Below are 20,621 nucleotides of genomic sequence, written 5' to 3'. Positions count from 1 at the left end.
TAGATCGAATGTGCCACGTCAGCACTCGACCAGAAGCCTATAAAAGGAGGCGAGGAACTCGATTGAAGATACAACACATCCATGGCTAGAGTGTACGTTTTTAATCCATTTATGAGTTTAGGCAGGTGCCAATTAATCCCTTTTCATACTAATTATTTTTACGATGCTACCAAGTCATCTTTGGACGGAAGTCTATTCTAAATCATTGCCCCCTCCCAAGTCCCAATGCACAATTATAATCACTCATTTTCGATTTACCTGGTAGTCGGTGGAAAATTTCCGTGGGGCCAAGCTGATCACCTTCAGAGATAGTCAATGGAGCTAACTGAGATAAAAACAATTATAATCCCTCTTTTTTTTTTTTTTTTGTCTTTTGCTTGCATGTTGTTTGCACTCGGAAGTTAAATGACAGCCTACTACTAGTTATCATATATCATTTGGATGCTAATGGATCCAACATAATTTTGGCCTAGCTATTAAAATTAAAGAATGATTTCCAATGGACGGTATAGGTTAGGTGTTATTGATGGAACATGATAAGTCTTTTTTTTCGTCATTTTTTCTGAGGGTGGCACCATATGAACGTTGCTTTTTTTTTTTTATCAAATGTCGCATTTACTTTTAATAATCCCCTCTGTCTATCGGTTGTAAAAGCTATCCAAGTCCCCGGGGCAATAATGTAACGATAGGACATCCGGATTGTGACTCAGGGACCCGCGGTTCGATCCCCAGCTACGGCGTATTTATAAGAATTTTTCTTCAAATGGGGAACGCAATCAAAGGATGTTGGGCATCTGGATTGGCCGTCGTATGCGCTTTCCGATTTACTCTGGTGGTTGGTGGGAAACTTCCGTGGGACCGGACCAGCCACCCGCAGGGATTGAGTCCATGAGACTGACTGGAATTTATCTTTTTTTTTTTTTTTTTTTTTTTTTTTTTTTTGTAAAAGCTATCCAATTGTAAAAGCATCAGAGTCACCTAAATGTTACCTAGAGTTTCGTGGTTGCCAAGTCATGTTTTGCACGTAATTTTTATTGTTCAATACATTAGCTTCAGCAGTATAGCAACTCAGGAAAAATTTGAAGATCGGTTGTTTTCCAAACAAGACTAATTAGGATTTATTCTATAGCTCAATGTAGATCACTATTTGATATACAACCTACGTTTTTCTTATTGATTCTCTTCAAATTTTTTCTATATATGTTTTTTATTTTTTTCGATCAGCAGCTACGGTCTTTAGTTTATTTATATTCTAAATGTATAATATGTACAAATAGAGTAGTGTACACAATTATTGTGTCATTATTATTTTTAAATATTATTTTAGGATGATTTTTAGCGATTGTAATTTACATCTTGTTTACAAATTGTCTTAGGGTTTACTATCCATTATATTGCTATATAGTTCAGGATTTTGAAAAAAAAAAAGGAAAGTGTGATTACAATCATTATAATGTAAAGTATTCATATACATTAAAATATGTTCTGTGCCCATCCAATATCAAAATTTTTTAAAGTTTTTAGATGTTTCTCCAGTACATTACTTGTGGTACTAGTTTCTTTGATAATGTTATTGATCTCCTATTACGTGGTGTTGATCATTCTAACTCAACACCAAAGTGATGCAGAACTTTTAAACTTAGGATCACAATCATTTTTTTGATTTCTCTAACTTAAGAACATAGTGGTGTTGATCATTACAAGCTAGTACTACATTGCTATCTAGATCTTCACAAACTCAATTAATTTTGGAGGCGGATGATCTTCCCCTATGATTTATCCATAAGATAAATCTAGAAGGGCAAACGATTCCTCGTCCAATAATCAATGTTTTCATTCTATTGGAGAAAAATTTATACGTCATAATTAGGATTGAAACATGGGTGCTTGAGTACTTGTTGAATGTCTTACCGTTGTACCATACCGGGATACTTAAATTAATTAAGTTGGTCTTAGTGGGTTTTGATAATTAAAGATTTTAAAAATAATTTTTATCATTAGGATATTTTTATGACTTAAAATTTTATTTTGAATATATAACCTATATTCTTATATTTTAATTCATTTCAAATAAATAGTAGGCTGATTTAATATTTTTTATTTTTTAAGCCCATAAATATGGTGCATAGTAAAATATTTAAGAAAATAAATAAGAATACTAGAGTTCAAATCTTAGACGAATATTCTAAAAGTTGATCTCTAATGCCTTGTTTAGAAAAGTTTTTCATGTGAATTTTTTTAGTATTTATTTCATAAAAAAGATGGATATTTATCCTTTATATTGTTTACTTATTATACAATAATATACAGATAAATTTAAAAATTCATCTGTGGAGTAATTTTAAGAATTTTTTATCCACTGAATGCATGTAACTTTTTTTTCTCTATCTAGCTTCCCAATTACATCTTTGCCTTTGATCCGGATGGAATGACGCGGGCAAACACGTAGGATAAAGGGGTCCCTCAGTGGACACGTGGCATGGATGGGGCGGTCAATAAGAAGAACCCGATCCCCCCAAGAGGAGAAGAAAGTGGGTTGAGCTCGGGTCCCAGGCAAAGGAGTCACCTCCCCAGCATCGCGGCTGAGAAATCCGGCTAACTGCCCCAACCTGCTAGCATGGCCCACCTAGCCTTGAGGTCGGCACCTACCTTGGCCCTCGAGGTCGGCACCTATCTCAGTGCCTCATATGAGCCCCCACAGCTAGGGTTAACGCCCTACTCTACTAACCGACTTCATTGTCAGGTCACAATTTTGGCTCACTACGATCCTCGAGCCCAGACCCTTTACAACGATTGGTATACTACCCCGTCAAAAGATCAATACATAACCTAAGTTCGTAACCGAGTTCGGCACACCTAGCTGAACTCCTCATAGGTTGGTCGCATAATCCGACCTCACTATCGAATCATATATCCCATCCAGCATCACCCTTCAAGCTCAACAACACATAGAACACCCGGGCCTACCTGCCAGCCAGGGAAGAAGGACCACTATACTCGTCAAAGTCCCTTAGACTTCAGGGCTCTAAGCCGATCTCATGACTTGGTCGCCGCATCGGAAGCCGACCTCATGACCAGATCGTCGCATCAGATGCCGATCTCATGACTTGGTTGTCGCATCATAAGCCGACCTCATCACCAGATCGTCACATCGCAGGCCGACCTCATAGCTTGGTTGTATGCCGACCTTATAACCTGGTTGCAGTACCTTGTGCCTACCTCGAAGAAAGGACTCCAGACGGATCTCACCCGTCACGAAATACAGAAAGAGATCGGAAGGGGCTCAACCCATCTCATCTACACGGTTGAGAATATTTCTCATCAGCGCATCTCAACCATACATATCGGTCACTCTCGACGCGGAGATGATACTAATGGATCGATGTCATGACTTCTTCACAAAACTTATCCAAAGGAGGCGAATTAGAGACCAAATCTCACTACTTGGTCCAGTACAATCACAACCCTTCAAACGAGATAAGATACACAGAGGAGCCATTTGATCTGCAGAATCTGTCACGCATTAGATCCTGAGATCCCGCCATCTCCTCCAATCACAGACAGTCGGATCCGAAGGTATCGCTCCCCCTCGCCCTATATATATAAACCCCTCAGGTATGACATTTCGCCCAGCTGGAATCCCCCGCATACACTGGCATTTTCTCTCGGTCTGACTTGAGCATCGGAGTGGCCACGCCGGGATTCCCCGGCGCCCAGCTAATCCGTGCGTTCAGTGCCCCCCTTTTCAGGTCCTTTCTCCTCCGCTGTGGAAATATCGGGTGACGCGGCCTCCCCCTGTCTGGTGATTCAGCTGTCGTCGGTAAGGAGCCGGAACAAATGTCAAAAAGAAACAGAGTGCCCCATGCGCGACTCCTCCGACGTTCGCGCACTTCCGCTGCCCGTTCATCGCCGTCCGACCACCGCCGGCCGCCGGACCGGATCCGTTGGAACCGCAACTCGACGGCGCACATCCCGACATCGAATTTCGTCCGGATTGGGCCGAAATCCGGCCGAAACACGGCAGCAGTGGCTGGCGCCACTGGCGCCCGGAATTCGACCGGATTCCGGCCGAAATCGTGGCCGGATCGGCCAACAATGTCTGTTGGCTGATTCTGGCCGAAATTCGGCCGGATTCTGGCCGAAATTCGGCCGGATTCCGGCCAAATCGCGGCCGAAATCCGGCCACCTCCGGACCGTCGGCGAGTTGCGGTTCCAACGGGCCCGGTCCAGCGGCCGACGGTGGTCGGACGACGATGAACGGGCGGCGGGAAGCGGCGGAGGTCCGAGGAGAAACACTGTGCAATCGCGATTTTTTGGACGGCTGAGATTGAGCGTGCGATCGGATGAACGGCCGGTCCGCCTTCGAGGTTTTCGAGAAGGAGAAGATTCATAGTGCATTGGGTGTGTGTGTGCGTGTGGATCCTTGGATTAGTCACCTCTGCGGAGGTGGATACCAAGTAAATGAACCGGGTTAGCGTTGATCTCTTTCTTTCTCTTTATATTTTTGCTTCCGCTAATCTCTGTGCAGAGAAAGATCAAGAAAAATCGAGAAACGCTATTCACCCCCCCTCTAGCTATTCAACCGATCCTAACAAATGGGTCTACAAAAGAAAAAGACGAATAGATGGGAAGGTGAAAACCTTCAAAGCAAGGCTTATTGCGAAAGGGCATACTCAGAAAGAGGGAATCGATTATGAGGAGACTTTTTCGCTGGTAGTCATGCTTAAGTCTATCCGGATTCTTTTATCTATTGCTGCTCATATGGACTATGAGGTTTGGCAAATGGATGTCAAAATAGATTTCCTTAACGGAATTCTTGAAGAAAACATCTATATGCAGCAACCAGAGGATTTCATTGCAAAGGATAAAGAGCATCTTGTGTGTAAGCTTAATCGGTCCATTTATAGACTGAAACAAGCTTCAAGATCTTGGAACATCCGATTTGATGAAGTAATCCAGTCTTATGGATTTATTCAATGTTCGGATGAGTCTTGTGTATACAAGAAGTGTGACAAAAATGTGGTGGTATTTCTTGTACTATACGTAGATAACATTTTGCTCATTGGCAACAGTGTCAAAGTGTTGTCAAACGTAAGGGTATGGTTGTCCAAGCAGTTCAATATGAAAGACTTGGAAGAATGTGCACATATTCTTGGGATCAAAGTAATAAAGGTAGAGTCATCTTGGAAGATCGATGCCCACACAACGTCCAAGAAGAGGAGAGGAATACATTAGAAGATTAAGAGGTCTTCAGTTATGTACAATCATCTACATAACCTATAAAGAAGAAAGGCACAACTATTTTATTTCGCTGCATAGTTATTTTATTTTTCTTTGTATGGAACCTGAATATCAACACAAGAGCCCAATGATCTTATGCATCGATCAAGCACATGGTTGATCGAATATGAAGGTTGCTTGAAAAAAATCCATCTCCGGAAAATTTTTGTCTGGCAAGAATTGAACGGAACGGAATTCCAACTTTCCAACACTTACAAGGGTAAGGTAAATGGAGGAAAGTCCTTGCGGCTAAGAAGATCGGACATAAGGCAAAAGGGAAGTCCAAGAGGGTCGAGGAGCGAGCTCTTGGCACGGGAAAATCCATACAAGGGTAAGGCAAATGGAGGAAAGTCCATGCGGGTAAGAAGACCGGACGTGAGACAAAAGGGAAGTCCAAGAGGCGAGCTCTTGGCATGAGAAAGTCCTTACATGGTAAGGCAAATGAAGATCAAGAAGGTCGACGACCAGACTCTTGATCAAGCGAGGAAAGAACTCGGTAAGACTTCATTTCAACCACTAAATCCTGATGTCAGTCAACTAGCATGGTAGGGTCAATCGACTGGCATCAAGAAATTATGTCTGATAATCTACGTTAGTCGACTGAAAGACACACTAGTCGAGTGAGTTTCTCTGCTCAGTCGACTAATCTTCAAGATCAGTCGACTAATGTTGCTTCGGAAGCGAACAGAAGAGAATCGACTCGACTGACTTTCCACATCAGTTGATTGGGAAGAGAACAGAATGTAAAATGACTCAACTGATCATTCACATCAGTTGACTGAAGGTAAAACCAGTCAACTGATGGGAAAAATCAGTCGACTGGAATTTGAAATTCTGACAGAATCAGGCGTGACTTCAGTAGTTCAGTGGCTATTTTCTAACATTGACCAAATTAGTCGGCTGGCATGGTAAAACCAATCGACTGATAACCTAAAAACTGAACCTATTTAAATGGTGAGAGCTGTTTGTGGAGGGCTAAATCCATGTTATTTTTGCTCCAAGTACTTGTGCTATAGTGATCAAAAAACCTGCTGGTGTTCATCTACAAAACTTGGAACAACCTTTTGAAGAAGAAGAAGCATACTCATCACGTTTTGTGTAATCTCTACTCTTCTTCTTCCTTGTTCTTACTTGGCTATTTTTGTACAACTTGTAATCTGTTGTAAGAAGGTTTCTCTGTCTTCGAGATTTGTCTGAGAAGGAGAGGATATAGTGGAAGAGTGAGCTGAGTGAAGATCCTTGGATTAGTCACTTCAAGGAGGCGGATACCAAGTAAATCCTTCGTGTTAGCATTGTTGAGTTGAGAGGGTGTGTAACGAGAATTCTTCATCAACAAAAGTTCAAGTTTGTTCAAGTGAAGCTATTCAACCCCCCCCCCCTTCTAGCTTACAAGGTCCTAACATTAGGAACCAAGTAAATCTGCGTATCCCTGTGCTTGTTATTTAATTCTGCTGCTAAGTATCTTTGATAAAATGAATGAACGGTGTACGTGCTATTCACCTTCACTCTAGTGCGCATCCACGATCCTACAGAATTTTGATAAGATAATGGATACCACCATGAGTTCTCATGTCCTAAAACCCCACAACAAAACTGAATAGTGGAAAGAAGAAATAGAACTCTACAAGAAGCAGTTAGGACAATGTTAAATGAATACAATTTAACTGTAACGACCCACCAAATGACTTCATTTTTAAAAATATTTTCTTAACTTGAAACTCAGGTTGTCATAATAAAAAAGGAGAGAGATTGTTGGTGCAGGGAGCACCAGATGATCGAACTTTGGTTCAGATGATGGCACGAGGTTCAAGTTAAGTGTGTGGTGTATACTGATGTGTTTATCTAAGTGTGTAGGGAGCACAGGAAAGTCCTAGTTGAGGATAGACAATGAAAGTCCTAGTGAAAACTAGGCAAAGGAAAGTCCTAGCTGGAGGCTAGGCAAAGGAAAATCCTGGTCTAGAGGACTAGGCAGAAGTCTTAGCAGATCAAGTACACCAAGTGAAAGTCTAGGTAGGTTAGGTGGATCAGATGCATGGTAGAAGTCCAGGCACGTCAGGTGGACCAAATGCATGGCGGGAAGTCTAGACAAATCAAGTGAACCAGGTGTTTAGCGGGAAGTCTAGGCAGGTCAAGTAGACTAGTTGTCTAGCAGTAAATCCTGGGGGCCAAAGATCGAGGCTAAGCGGGAAGTCCAATAAGTCTGGAGGACTTATTGGCAAACAGGTAAATTCTACCTAGTGGTGTGAGTAAGGGCGCATTTCTAGTGTAGGAACAGTAGGTGTCGGTCTAACATAGGATTTCACTGGAAATCCGAAGTTAAGATCATAAACAATTCAAAAACTGTTTACTCCTTCCTGTTACTTTTTCTTTGTACTAACTTGAATGCAGGAATAGAGGGTCGGGAACTTTGATTACGGGCGACCTTATCTTGAATCCAGGCAATCGGAGTCCAGGCGCCCGAATTTGATCCAGGTGATCTGACGTCAGCGGAACTAAGCCAGCAGAGTAGTGAGGTGGCAAAGTCCTAGTGGTCGGGACACCTCAGCTTCCAGATGCTCGAATAGGTTACAGGCGCTCAGATTCGGATAAATGTTGCAGTAGTTAAAGTTCATCCGGAACCTCCACATCAGTATACAGGCGCCTGGAAGTGTCAAGTCAGCAGCGCCGATGGTGGATCGACGGACAGCGTGGAGGCGCCTGGAAAGGTTTCCAGGCCCCCGAAAAACCCTTTATAAGAGCTTCGAGGGAAACCCCTCAGAACAACAACTTAGAGCAAACCGACGATTGCCTGCGTGCGAAGAAACATCCAGGAGGTCGTCGTAACACCAAAGTGTTGCACAAGAAAGATTACGGTTCTGCAACTTTGGTAACGCATTTTTGATTCTGTACTTAATTTCAAAGAATGGTAATATTTTTATCATTTCTATTTTTGTAATTGAAAAAAACTCTTTTTCATAAGAAGGGAGTTTCATAGTGGAATGAATGATCAAATGATCGTGGGCCTTGGAATAGCAGTTTGTGGTTGTGAACTAAGTTTAAAAGTCTTGTCTCTTTGTGTGTTGATGTTTTACAATTTCCACTGCAACATTTTCTGCTATTTTACTTTGATCGATCGAATTTACGAACGAATACAAACAAACTTTATGAAAATCGAAAATGCTACAGATAGTGCTTTTCATCCCCCCCCCCCCCTCTAGCGCTCTCTTCAATCCTACAGTCACCTCATCCGCCTCACTAGCTCGATCGACTGATGTCCGGGTGCCTAGATCTGTTCTGGGCGCCAGGACCATCCGATTGCCCAGATCCAAATAGGGGCGCCTGAAATCCAAAGTTCTGGTCCTCCTTTTCTGCATCACAAAGTTAGTCCAGAGCAAATAAAATTAGGAACTTGACAGTTTTAGCAAACTGTCTGATCTTTATTTTTAGATTTTTAGTGAAATCCTAGGTTTTACCGATACATGCAATTCCCTTCTCGGGAACGTGCCCTCACCCACTCCTCTACTGAGAATTTACCTTTTCTAACCCGATCCTCTAAACATGTTGGGCTTTTGCTCAGCTTCTAACCCTTAGCCCCAGGACTTTCACCACTGGACATCCGGTCCTCCAGACCCACCTAGACTTTTTCATTTGGTGCTCTGATCTACCAAGTCTTCCTACCCAGTCCTCCTGACTAGGACTTCCTTGCTCTATCTTCTTGATCACGACTTCCTTTGCCTAGCCGCAACTAGAACTTCCTTTACCCAGTCATCCAGACTAGCACTTCCCTATACTACCTGCACACTCAATTCAGATCATTAGTAATTTTCACAAACTTAACTTGAACCTCATTGCCATTATCAAAATCCTAGTTTGATCATCTGACGCTTTCTGCACTAATAAAAAATATTTTAATACATATATAATTGCACATGTAGAGATACCTATTAATTATAATCTAATTATAATTTCTCTCATGCTATGTATTATATTGTATGAGTTTAAGATCAAATCAAATACATAGAGAATGTATACTCAAATAGTGATTTTATTTATTTAATAAATAATATAATATCTAAAGCGGCTGCCTTAAGACATCTCTTAAATATAATATTAGGCCCTCTTTCTTCATGACTTTTTTGAGTGTCTCCCATCTAAACGTCTCAACTCGGATTTTCCACAAACAAAGCCAAATGATTCGGTCGAGATCTGGATGGACTAATGACGGACAAAAAGTATGGACAGGTCAGGGGCACTTACAGAACAATGAGTCAACAACAAGTATGAGGTTGGCTGATGCATAAGGATTAGGATGGCATTCAAACTTTTGATATCCTGTGCTGACAAGAAGAAAGTTAGAAGGGAGCTTAGACAAACCTTGGCAAGACTCCTCCGATGTCCAAATCAAACCTTAGAGTAGAGAATAATAAATAGATGAGATTGCATAAAATAACGTACCTCTCGATGTTGACATTTTTATCTTATATCAAGGAGAAGAGCAGTGAAAAATTATTTTACCTTTTTCTAAAGGACGCACGTATATCATTATCATTCCTTTCATTCCTTTTTCCAAATAATGCACCTGTATCAAGGGCCTATCGCTTTGTAACTATCGCCATCATACTCATATTCAAGCTCTTAAAGCCTCTAACTCCCAAGCTTACTTGGGCGGTCGGCCAGAGAAAGAGCTTTCTTGAGACATAAAGGATTTCATTATATTTATGCAATGGGCCCCACACCTTCCTTGATGTACACATTGGGGATGAAATCCTTTCTTTCCTGGTCGCTACAATATGTAGCTACCATGCTCGAGATGTAAATGAATCCCATGTCTTATAGTTTAATGTAGTAGGTCTCGCCTCCTTTCACAATATGCATTGGAGAAGGAATCCTTTCTTTCCTTGAAGCTATAATATGCAACTACACTGCTCTAGATGTACAATATGCAACCACAGTATTAACTATTGTACTCGGGATATACATAGTGCAACTATAGTATTTGGCTACATTACTGATGATATAAATGAATCCCATTTGGGTCACGCTGCTTTGGGAAGATGCTCGGGTATATTCGTAACACACTCGGGCTCGAGCACTTGGGTAGTCGGAGCGATGCTTGGGTGGACAACTAGCTTGGGATGGTTCTCAACGCTTGCAACCCACTCGAGCTTAGACACTTAGGCAGCCGAGATGGATGGGATACCAATTGTATCATGTAATGAGGTCAATATCGATAGATACATTATTCTATGCAATCTCACTATTTGTTATTCTCTTCTTCAATGTTTGACTTGAGTGTCGTCAAAGCCCATCTCGACTCCATTCCAACCTTTTTCTCATGAGCATAGGGTATAAAAAATTCAAAGGTCATGTTAATTCTTGTGCATCAACCAACCTTTTACTCGTCGTTGACTCATCATTCCGCAAGTGTCATTGACCTATCTGTATTTTTCATTCGTCATCGATCCATTCTAATCTCGATTAGATCAAATGTGATAAAATATTTAAAAATTATTTAGTAAAATTTTTGAATCTGTTTATTTGCAATATTGAGAACTTGGTCATATTTTTAAAAAATTATTAGAAATGGGGAAAGGAGAGGAGCGAGCTGTAGAAATTTGTGCTATGGGGTTCGCCTATAGAACACAAGTTGGTGAACAAGCATCACCAGGTTTTGTGTATGCACGACATTAGTGGAGCACCGACAAAAGTATATATATATCCTAGAATGTACTCAATCGGTACGGACGGGGAAGCAATTGAAAGACGTTATTTGTCTTCCACTTGCACTGTAGATGTGGAGTATACGCCAACGACACAGCCATGCCCTGCCTGCAATCATTGACGATGCAATATTTGGCACCTTCAAATTTTGCAAAAAAGATATCAACAGGTTTTTCTTATTGATGCACATGGATATTTGACACCTTCATGTTTTGCAAAAAAAAAAAAGATATCATTGGAGTTTTTCTTATGATGCTATTGAGGAGGGAGGACAAATTTTTATTTACAAAATTCATATTATATATATATATATACCCAAAATGATTAAGCCCAAGAAACACCAAGAAGAAAACTGTCACGTCCCGAAGACTAGTCTACTGCTTCATATCTCAGCTTTTCTAATGATATATGAAACAAACAACCACGAACTTTTATGTAGGGCAACCACCTTTCTCTTCAAATCGAGCTTTGTAGTCTCAAATTCTAGTAAATAGAACTAAGTCATAGCAGATTGATTGTTTATTGAAACGAATAGCTCGAATATTTGGTTAGTTATTTTTTTCTTTGGATGAAAATTAATGAAATTATATGTATAAAAAAATATGGGCCGATGTGCCTAAAAGCTTCTATTTTATAAAAATTGTTATTTAGAAAAAGGGGAACGACCTACATTCCACTTAATACAAACACATCATGTATAAATGAAACAATATCAAAGTGAGCGACCTGCAACCCACTTGACAAAGATGCATCGTATAATCGAGTGAACGACCTGCAATCCACTCACAACGAAATGACATTGTAAGTATGCATCTATATATACATAGCTCGGGTGAATAATCCGCAATTCACTCAAAAGAGATGTATCGTATATGCAAAGAGTGAACGACCGCAATCCATTCAAAAGAGATGTATCGTATATGCAAGGAGTAAACGACCCGTAATCCACACAAAAGAGATGTATCGTATATGTAAGGAATGAACGACCCGCAATCCACCCAATACGACATACATTATGTGAATGCATATATACAAACACATACATAGAGTGAACAACCCACAGTCCACCCGAAAATACCTCACATAACAAAATAGGATGAACGACCTGCAATCCACCTTGTGAGAAATATTTTGTCTCAATTTGATCAAAATTTATGTACGCACTGAAAGACTCAAAGATTCCTTTCAAGCTGCGGAGCAAAGCGCTCTATATGTATAGAGAATTTCTTCATTCATTGTTAACTGCAGTGAAAAGTTATATATCTCTTTACGAGTATTGAGTCGAAGCTCTTTCGTATGATTATATAGCTTGCTTCAGTTATAAGAATTTAATGAATAAAATTTATTTTTGATATTCATCTACTCTTTATTTCCTCATAATAATTCAGGTTATTTCTTTTCTTTTTTGTAAGTTTCACAATCAAATTTTTGAACAACCAACAATAGATCGTATATGATCTGAACAAAGTTAATTCAACCTTCCATAAGTTCATGATATTAAGAACATCTCAAAAATCAAGCCTGTGACAAACATATGTTAATTCACAAATCACCAGAAAGTTTGTTCATAAGAGATGATGTTATTCTTATTTTTTTCACATTGGATGGTGTATCTGGCATAAAAAAAATTTCAAGCTTGCGCATTAAATATTCAATGAGTTCATGAAATATAAATTTCGCAGGATCAAGTAAAAAAAAAAACACTAGATGCTAATCGAAGATAAGAAATTGTTGAATTGTAAACAAAGGAGCATGGAAGGTTTTAGTCTTGGAGGACATTCACAAACTGCATAAATTAATTTCATTCCAAAAACCAAAGATAAATGAACGACTGTGAAAGCAGTGCAACTAGAGACTCAAGATAAGTAATCAACAATAGTTCAAACATAGCTCTACTTTGGCAAGAACTTCAAATGCAGTTGCAACAATGTTTCATATCCATTTTTGGTGAACTACCAAATTTAAAAATGAACGAAAGCGTAGATCGAACAATGAAGCAGATAAGGAAGCTACAAAAGGAAAAACTCGATGACACCCATGCAGAGTCCGAAATGACAAAGAGTCACTCCATGACAAAGGCATATCTCCAAATTCTCAACTTTTAGCCATCTCCATGAAATTAATAGCAAAGGAAATTTGAATTGTTAATTGTGTTCCAAATCCATAGAACGATCAAGATAAAGGGAATCTAATTAAATTGTTTATTTATGTAAGAAAGGAGATCGAAAGAGATCAAGCAAGAAAACTCCACCTCAATTAAATATCCACTCGCGCTTGGACTGTTGGCAGCGCTGCGACGACGTACGACGGCGATGATGACAGGGAGGAAGGATGGCGACGTTGTCGACTACGACAATAGGAAGCAAGGATGGCGGTAGCGGCGGCGTGAGGAGTTTGAGGGTGAGAAAAGAATATTAGGGTTCAGGGTTATAGAGAAAGGAATTAAAAAAATCATGTTAATCCCTTTATTTGCATTTTTGCATAAAGATCCAATAAGTTTTAATTTTTTACTAAGGCCTTTATAATTATTTCAAGATATAACAATATGTGTTGTTTATCAAAATAGATCAATGCCATTTAGATTTGGAAATTGAGAGATATGAGAAATTTAAGATAATTTTCTAAAAGGGAATTCAAACCTCATGAGATTTTAAAGTAAATAAATAATATAAATGATATTATTATCAAAAATCGAATAATACGAGAGAAAGCTTCGGCTCGGTGCTCGTAAGAAGATATATGACTTCTCAAACTAAGTAAATTAAAAAGTGAATATACTTCTCGTGCATCTCTAATTCTTTCAGTTATAGAAGATTTAAGATTAATTATATCAGAGTAATGAGGGAAATAACTCTATTAATATAGAACTCTTTGCCCCGCAATTTGAAAGAGCCTTCGAATCTTTCTGCATGTGCCTAAACTTCGAACAAATTGAGATAAAATTTTCCTCATAGGGTGGATTGCAGGTCGTTCACCCTATTCTTATGTGAGGCATCTCACGGGATGGATTGCAGGTCGTTCATCTTATTTTTATGTGAGATACTTTTCGGATGGATTGCAGGTTGTTCATCCTATATATCTATGTGTTTGTATATGTGTATACACATGATGTATTTCGTATCGGGTGGATTGCAGGTTGTTCACCCAACTTATGCATGTATATGTGCATACATACGATGTTTTTCATTATGAGTGGATTATAGGTCGTTTACTCTTATATACGATGCATCCTTCTCGAATGAGCTGCAGGTATCTTACCTTGAGATTTTCATTTATACAGAATGTGTTCATATTAGGTGGAATGCAGGTCATTCATCGTTACTTATACGACACATCTTTGTTGAGGATGTTATATGTGGTTCACGAACAGTGATAGATAAAATAAGACTATAATGTGTAATGGTGAAAAATGAGAAATTAAGGAGAACTAATGAATATAATTCAGAAGACAATACAAGATGAATGTTAAGTAATAATTGTAAATATGTGATATGTTTGTATTAGGTGGAAGCAAGGCAAGTTGTTCACCTTTTTTCTAAACGACACATTCTAGATGAGTAGATTGCATGTCGTTTACCCATTCAAGAAATCGTATTGAGTGATCGAATAAAATAAGACAATAATGGGAACGGATGTTATTAAATAAAAAAAGAAATAAAAGACGAATGACATGAAAATTATAAAAGATACATGATGTTGTTGATCTTTTCATTAATATTTTCATGCACGTCTTTTGTATCTCCATTGTGCCTCTCCTTTGTGCTTCTCCCTTTTCTTTGACTTCAGGTTAATTGTTGAGATATGTACATAACACTAAGGGAGTTATTCCAAAGGTATGCATATAGTCAGGTTATTTAGTTTTACTCTGTATTTTGCTCTGACATTTGTTATAGTTCACACGCGGCGAGCGAAGCTAGCATTGTGGCAAGCCTAGTTCGTGCGGGGTGTGACAAAAACTAGGCTCATAGTTAACACTTTTTTATCATTATCATTTTATTTTATCTCATTTTACGTTATATCTTTTTCATCAGTTATCATAATTGTTACATTCTCAGTATATATCTTTTCGATTTGGTCTAAACGACCAACTTAAATCCAATTAAATCTTATTTATTCTTTAAGGTATCAGTAGAGTTTACATGTAAAGGTTAAGTATCAATAGGATGAAATATCAACAGTACAAGAAATAAAAGATCAAGCAGTATAAAGACATGTATCAATAGGCAGAGTAAATGAGAATATCTATTTGAATTTTTAAAGCACCCGTTTCCATTTTACCTCCAGATGAACCCTATATGTGAACAGGAAATAAATCAATTCTTTACCCTTTAGTGATTTAATCATTTTAACTCGGTTTCAATATTTTAAGAATCATTTTAATCCCCTTTTGAAAATAATTATAACACATATAACTATATATATCTATTTAATTTTTATTTATTCATGCACAGGAAAAATTATAAAGTCCAAAGATAAAATGTACCCACTTTTGTGTCTACCAAGCTCTGAGTGTCAACAAATCAGCATGCACCACTCGAACCAGTATCTACACATAATATTAAATAATTTAAATAATCAAAATATTATCGGATAAAAATAATAACTTCAAAATCTAAACCTATCTTCATAAGGAAACAATCGAAATTAAAATCCCATATCAACTGTCACCTTAACCTCTAATATCCCTAACCCCCAATCCATACAGGTCGTACTCCCAAAAACGAAGTCCAGGAGAAACTAAATACATTTTACAGAAGTACAGGAGAAACTAAATACATTTTACAGAAGTACAGGAGAACTCAATCTATAGACTCTTTGGGCTAAACCTAGCACGCAGAAGGCAATGGAAACCCTAACTTGTCTCTGCAAAACAAAACGAGTCCATAAGAAGAGATTTCTTTTACCGTGAGAAAGAAAGGCTACGCTGGTCCAATAAACTGAGGCTCTCAATCGCGAAGCCTCGAAGGAGAAATCGCCACACGCGATCAGCGGCTCACGGCGAGCTCCGATCGCCCAAGGAAGGCGGTGCTGGTCTTCTCCACGCGGCGGCGGAGAATCAACCAACCGGCGGCGGCTGCGAGCAGAGAAGAAAAGAAAAAGGGGCGTCGCGGCGGATCGGCAGACGGCGTCACATCGTCGGCAGCGGAGTCACAACGTGGAGCAGAAGGTGATGTCGCGGGTGGAAGGCGGCGACGATCGCGTGGGCAGAAGCGGCAGCGACGTGCGATTGTAGCTAGCGAGATTTAAATACTCGATCGAACTATATTTTTCAACAATTAAAAAGTTTAAACTGATAAACTTAAGACGCAGTCAAATATGACACAGATTTGTAATTTTATATATAAATGCAGCTGCTTTGTTTAAGTTTGAAAGGACCAACTTGAGATGCAATTAAATATGACATAAATTTGTAATTTGTATAATGCAGTTGATTTGTATATTAGTTTATGTTCATGAAATTGGCATAGAGCATAGAAAATGCCAAATGATTTAGGCAAAAAACTTTTTTTTTTGCCGAGAAACAATGTAGCATATAATTACATCTTATAGATTACTTGGTGGTCTAGATCAACAATGATAAAAATATAGAAACAATACAAAGTACTTGAAACAATGTGAAGATGACATACAAGACAAAAAAAAAACACAGAAAATATATCATGTTTTTTGCATTACTAATAAATTTTCAACTATCAGCAGCCTTGAGCAAAGTGAATAACGAAAGGAACACATTGAAAATGTCAAGATACAGTGAAATGGCAGTTCAGATATATTGATCATAAATAAATCAAGTTGATACATTTTGATTTACTTTACTGATGAACTATACTTTCAATTATCAACAGTCCTAAACAAAGCGACTAGCGAAAGGAGCAGATTGAGGATGTGAAGATACAGAGAAATGGCAGGGCAGACATTGATTGTAGCTAAAGATATATACAACAATGGCTGAAGAACACAACACTGTCAGTCCATCATACATTATCATAGACAGTTCTAGAATTAAGTGAAAAGAAATAAAATTTGGATGAAAAGATGCCTTGCAATATGACAATTCCTGTTCTTGATTCTGCCACTGGCTTTAATTTCATCTCCTTCTCAGCAGCAACCCTAACGTCCCCCATCATTGCCTTTCAGCCTCCATGCCCCTCGAACCTCGTCCTCCTCCGCCCCCGATTGTCCTCTTCCAAAAGCGTTTGTGAAGTTGTACCTATTCTGTATATTGTTGAGCATATCCAGGTTCCATGGATATTGTTATGAACTAAGAGTATAAAGACATCCATGGTGATAGAAATATATAAAGCTAATGGAAAAAAATATATATGCAACAATAGCTATCACTTTCTACGTTTCAAGATGTTGGTCTGCAAATGGTAATGTTTCACTCGGTATTTACTTCAAACATTTTCCTTAAAGCAATATATGCACCAAAATGACCCAGTGTATTAGTTTGGCAGATAAAAAAAAAATAAAGACATACACACAGCTAAACTAAGATAGTATAATGCCCTTATTTAATCTCATTCAAGGAAAAGACAATGATACCTTGTGTTAGACATAACTTCTTCGAGATATCAAATACTTATATTTGGCTGGCCCTTCCATCATTTTTTTGCACTAAGTTATTTTTACATTCATTCTAGCTCTGTATGTTCACTGCATTAACAACAAGATAGAAGAAACGAGTTACTTTGTCAAAAGGAAAAAAATGAATTAATTCAGAATAAAAAAAAAAAATACACTTGTAGGAACTTTGTTAAGATAGCATCTTCAGTAGCATTGAATTTAAGGTAAACAATAGAGACTATTAACTGCTAATTAATACATAAAACAACAATTAAATCTAAAATCTTTTTTTCACAAAATGATCTATTAATTAGAATATTTAACTCCATGTGTTAAATGCCTATTTACTTGCAAGAAGATTTGACTACTTTGATAGCAGAAAGAACATAAAAGTGCAAGTATATGTGTATGTTTTTATTTGTCAAATACGGACAGATCAATCTCCTCCTAGCTTTTAAATACGGATCACTGTCTCAGTATCACATCTCTTATGCAAGACATTTGATTCATAAATTAATAATTTTTTAAGACAAAATATAAGAGAAAACAAGTATTTTCTTGAAACAAAGTATTGTGCAAAGAGGCGATACCAATGCATGATAAATGTATAACTGTTCTAATGAGCAAAAATACTATTGTGATTTTACCTCCACATTAACATTCTCAGCTAATGGTAAAATGGAAGAGATTGGGTCTCCATGGCTTAAGTATCTACCAAGAATAACGTTTTCTGTATCGACCTGACTTCTTAATCTCCGCCAAGTGTCTTACCAACTGCTGCTCCACTATCGGATGACAACCTTCAAATTTTAGATCTGCGAGGGCAGGAGGTAACCCCTTCTCTGGCAGAGACTGAATTTGTGGGCAATTATGTATCCGCAAGTTACGAAGGGACGTAAGGGTGTACAACTTTGTTGGCAAATATTGTAGATTCTTGCAATCAGAGAAACTTAATAAATCGAGAGATTTCAAGCTTTGTAATGACTCCTGATCTTCCCCCTCAAACATCACGGCTTCACAAGAGGATGAAATTCTAAGATCCTTTACAGATGATAGTAAATTTTTTATGACAGATTGTTTCATAAACGCCGTGTCATCAATCACTAACCTCTGCAGTGACGATTTCTCTGTTTGTGCCTCTCCTTGAGAAAGTAGAAGCTTGGGACATCCTGTAATCTTCAATTTCTGAGGGGTTTTATTCCTAGCCCTTCTACTGATCTCAACTCATTGCAATTCTTAATTGTTACATGAGCCAAATTAAGCAATGGTTCTACTGGTAAAGAAACTAGATCAGGACAATTGCTTATCTCCAAGTGATCCAATGAGATCAGGTTGTGCAGGCAGTCAGGTAGTGATTTGGAAAGATTTCCACAATCAGACAAACATAGTTGTGTAATGGATGGCGGGAGTTGGAAATCAATGTACTCATCTCGTGTCATGCTCATGAGCTTCGGACACTCTTTTATTGACAATAACCTAAAGAAGTAAGTTCTTTCAACCTTTTGACTGGCACCCACAATAGTTGTTCACATTTCTGTATATGAATCTGCTCTAGATGACGGTGTGCTAGCAACCCTTCCTCTAGTTTTGTCAAATTTGGACATTCCTGAATGGACAAATATGCAACAGATGCAGAATTAGTTATGTCGCTACTTTCATCAATTGCTTTCCTGAATCTTGGACAATCTACCAGCCCAACGTTTTTTAATTTTAGCCTTGTTATTGAAGGAGGAAGGGGAGGTAACATACGCAGCCTTTGGCAATTTGAAATCTCAAGATCCTTCAAGCAGGGAAATAGATTTCTATCATCGGAGCAATAGAACTCTTCCCATGCTGCCATTTCATCGAAACAGAGAGTATGTAATCTAGGAAAACAACTGCCTTCTTCTGTTGTGGCAAAGAATCTATCGCCTATCATTTTCACTCCCGGCAAACTCCGAATGTTAAGAGACTTGAGACATGGAAGTTGTCCAAGATTTGGGAGATCCTCCAACATGGTAATGCCCTCTAGTTTCAAATCTTCTAGTTGGGAGAAGAACCTGCAGACTTTTGGATCGAACAATTTGTGTAAATTATGGATCTGGACTGGAATTCTCACAAGGGAGAGGGACTTTAATTGTGATAGCTGCCCAATAACTGATAGATCGTTCCACCTTTTACAATTTTCAAGTTCGAGAGCTTCCAATCTAGAATATACTTGTTCGTGTAGCCAATTGGGAGGTCTAGCACCATTATATCCTCTGATTGTCAAGCGTTGTAGGTTGTGGTGTGGCTGGAGACCTTCAAGCACCTGCTCTGAGATGTGCAAATTAACGTCTGAATCGGATTCTTGCAAAGATGTCCATTCTAGCACCAAACTATTGAGGTGTTCTTTACTCTTCAAACTCGCAAGATTTGCTTCGTCCTTGTTCTCCACATTCTCAAGATTAGTTATACGCAGTCCTCCCCGGAGCTGTTTCAAACCCTTTAATTCAGCAAGTTTGTGTCCATTATCCTTTAGCACTTTGAAAAGGGGCAATTCTTGAAGAGAAGTAAGCTTCCCGACCTCTGTTATCCTGGGAATAAACTTTTCTGCTCCAGAAAGTTCCCTCAAATTGATCAACTTCGTCATGCCATGCGGGAGACTTTCTAAATTATCACAATGATTAATATCAATGTCTGCAGATTGTACAAGTCGCATAATGACTCAGGCAACCTTTGAATGTTGGGATTGGAGCGTAAGTCAAGATAGCGGAGATGTATCAACTTGCCAATACTGTTAGGCAACTCTTCCAAAGCACAATTATATAATATCAATGTCTGCAGATTGTACAAGTCGCATAATGACTCAGGCAACCTTTGAATGTTGCGATTGCTGGTTAAGTCAAGATAGCGGAGATGTATCAACTTGCCAATACTGTTAGGCAACTCTTCCAAAGCACAATTAAATAATATCAATGTCTGCAGATTGTACAAGTCGCATAATGACTCAGGCAACCTTCTAATGTTGTCATTGTGGGATAAGTCAAGATAGCGGAGATGTATCAACTTGCCAATACTATCAGGCAGCTCTTATACTGTTAGGCAACTCTTCC

At 38.7% G+C, this 20,621-nt stretch overlaps 1 pseudogene; it reads right to left on the bottom strand.

Moving 5' to 3' along the window:
• Nucleotides 1-16,819: 16,819 nt before the first annotated feature.
• Nucleotides 16,820-20,291, bottom strand: LOC141830173 (uncharacterized; annotated as a pseudogene).
• Nucleotides 20,292-20,621: the final 330 nt, after the last annotated feature.

Source organism: Curcuma longa, chromosome 5, assembly GCF_044706935.1.
Source record: "Curcuma longa cultivar G26 ecotype Majalengka, Jawa Barat chromosome 5, ITB_CL_G26_1.1, whole genome shotgun sequence".
Lineage (NCBI taxonomy): Eukaryota > Viridiplantae > Streptophyta > Magnoliopsida > Zingiberales > Zingiberaceae > Curcuma > Curcuma longa.
The sequence above is the reverse complement of the archived record's forward strand: the minus strand, read 5'-3'. Positions and strand labels throughout refer to the sequence as shown.